The sequence below is a fragment of the Tupaia chinensis genome, unplaced genomic scaffold (assembly GCF_000334495.1).
Source record: "Tupaia chinensis unplaced genomic scaffold, TupChi_1.0 Scaffold144346_1, whole genome shotgun sequence".
NCBI lineage: Eukaryota > Metazoa > Chordata > Mammalia > Scandentia > Tupaiidae > Tupaia > Tupaia belangeri.
Window position 1 is genome coordinate 1,822,821 of NW_006204205.1, and position 2,939 is coordinate 1,825,759.

Below are 2,939 nucleotides of genomic sequence, written 5' to 3' on the forward strand. Positions count from 1 at the left end.
CAGCACTCCCATACAAAAGGAAATTCCAATGTAAAATGTTCAGATAGAAGAAAAATTAAACCATATGAAAGGTAAGAGATGCATAAGGAATGATGAATAAAGAAAGTGGAAAATATACATAGAAATATAATGTTTTATTGGACTTTAAAATATACTACAATAAGGTCCAGGTTGGGGCATAGTGGTGACTCAGCAGACCTCCATAGGAAAGGTCCTAGGTTTGCATCATGAGATCTCCTTGGGCATGAGGAGTGTGTGTATACATGCCTGTGATATGGGACTGACTGAGACTGGGGGTGGATTGTGGCATGGGGACCCTTTAGGGATTGCTTCTTTCTCTGTCTCTCTGCTTCTCTCTGTCTCTTTCTCTCATGGAAGAAGTAAATAAATGTATTATACATATGAAAATAAATCCTAAATAAATGGAGAGATATACCATGTTCATGAATTGAAAGATTTGATGTCGTTAAAATGTTAATTATCCCCAACTTGACCTATAGATTCAATATAATCCCAATTAAAATAATAACAGCTTGATTTTCTAGAAATTGAAAAACTGATGCTAAAATTTATACTAAAATGCAGCAGAGTAAAACAATTCTGAAAAAGAAGAACACAATTAAAGGACTCCTATAACCCTAATTTTAAGACTTACCATAAATCTATCACAGAGTTGGAAAACAATGCCCATGGGTCAAAGCTAGCCTGCAGTCTTTTTTCTGCAAGACTCACAAACTAAAAAGGATTCTTACTTTTTTAAAAGTTTTTATTTATTTTGTGAGAGTAAGAGACAGAAAGAGAAAGAGAAAGACAAGTATCTTTGACAGGTTTGCACACTGTAATCTCTCTACAGTCCTCCAAGCCAGTCAGGATCATAGGCACATGTACCTGTCACATATAGGCCCACCAAGGAAATGAAGTTGTAATCTGCCATAGGGATCCAGCTTTTCCTGAGCACCATGTTAGCACTGTGCCCCTGAGCTGATCCTGGTTTTCACCTTTTTTTTTTGAGAGGTTTTTGCTATAGGGCATGTGCGCTTGCCAGAAAGACAAAGAGACAGAAAGCGAGAAATCACCCCTCTAGGGGGGCATGGCCACGCCGCAGTCCCTTCTCCTCCATTCTCCTCTTGAGATCTTGGGCACACATGCACATGTGCCTGGCGTGAGTTTAAGACACCGGGCCCAGGACTCAAACCGCAGTCGACTACATGGCTATCCAGCGACATAGCCATTACACTATCTGTTGGTCCCGGTTTTTACATTTTAAAATGGTTGGAAAAGGAAACAAAAGCAACAGGAATTACATGTTATCCACCCTTTATAGTTTAACTTACGAGCTACAGTAATTAAGATAATATGCTATTGGCAAAGGAATGGACACGGACCAATGGAATGGAGTCCAAAGTCCAGAAGGAGACTCACACATATGTGATCAACTGATTTTGGACAAAGTTACCAAGGCAACTGCATGCAAAAAATATCTTTTCAACAAATTATACTAGGTAAATACTCATATTAAAAAAAACATTACCTGACACCTTGACTCAGGGAATCAGTCAGTGGTGGACCTGGAAATCTGACATTTTAACTAGCTCTTCGGGACATGTGATCTGCATTCAATCTTGGGAACTCCAGCTCTGGGAACCTATTTCTGATTGCTGGTCTCTGTTTCAAAGACCTTGTTCATACTCTTCCTGCCCACTTGGGTGTAACATGTCTCCTTGCTAACCTTGAGCTCGGCGCTGGGTCTCCAGCACCAGTCTGCTCTGAGTGTCCTGCATGCCCATCTGTAGGGGTTTTTGCCTGCTGGGGACCCTGATAAGAGCAGACAGCATGTAGCCAGCTCTCCATGCATTCTACTCATGATATAGGACTGTGCTGGCGCTCTAAATCCTAGACTCTGGGCCCACCTCTGTATCCCAACTCCATATTTGGTGGGGTGTGGGTATGGGAAGCCTATTAGGTCAATAACGTCTCAAGACTGGTGGAGGCTGAAGTTAAGTTCCCAGTTAGTATACTTAGATACTTCCAAGGTTGAGGAATTTACCACTTCTAAGGAAGCTCTCCTGTCTCTCAGTGGGTCTGCCACCTGATAGCACAGAGAGCAGTTGTGCCAGTGAAATAAACACTCTCCTGCCCAGCTGGACACATCCATTCTGGCTCTTTCCAACATATTTTGGGAACACAGATGTCACTGGTCAGTGGCTCCTCGTTTCTCTAGGAAACTAGACCTGAACCCTGCTGACCTCTCTGCAGCCTGATCTCTTCCGCTTTCCCTCCCTTGCACCCACCTTTACTCCCCACTCTGTCACACTATCTTGCAATGCTCCTACCAGGCCAGGCTCTCACCACCGCCTGTTGTTCCTCTTTAGTTAACTCCTGCCCATTCTCCAACCCTCTGGCGCTGCTTTCCTAACCCCAGGGCTGGGTTAGGTCCCTTGCTTATACAAGTTGTACTCTGGGCTTCCCCTGAATACTTGTCCGTGCTGACATTTTCCATTTACTTGAGCAATTATTTCACTAATGTCTACCTTTTTAACTAGATAGTAAAGGTTTCATTGCATGTCTAGCATCCCAGACGTGCCTGGCAGGTATAACACGCTCCGGAGGGGAGGCCCTAACCTGGGGGAAGTATCGAGACCCCTAGAAGATGGTCGAAGATCCCCAAGCAACCTATATATTGTCCCTAGAACCGAGGGTATCCGCCTGCGGCCTGGGTCCCTGAAGCTGCTCAGCACAAGGCGTGCCCGGGAAACCTCTAGGACAAGGACACAGCGTAGCTCCCACTGGCATCCGGATACCAGCTGGTAAGAGGCGCCCGACTCTGTGCTGGGGGGGCCTCAGTTTCCCCACAGTTCCCGGCGGGGTCGACTGCGACCCCGGGTGGACCCCCACCAGGCGCCGCAAGATGAGAAGGTGAGAGGAGCCGGCGCGCAGCA

General features: G+C 45.4%; 1 protein-coding gene across 1 annotated transcript in view; it reads right to left on the reverse strand.

Annotated features, from left to right (window-relative positions):
• Positions 1-2,939, reverse strand: part of UBE2B (ubiquitin conjugating enzyme E2 B) — a 49,707-nt gene that overhangs the window by 802 nt on the left and 45,966 nt on the right. The gene's annotated exons all lie outside the window — the stretch shown is intronic.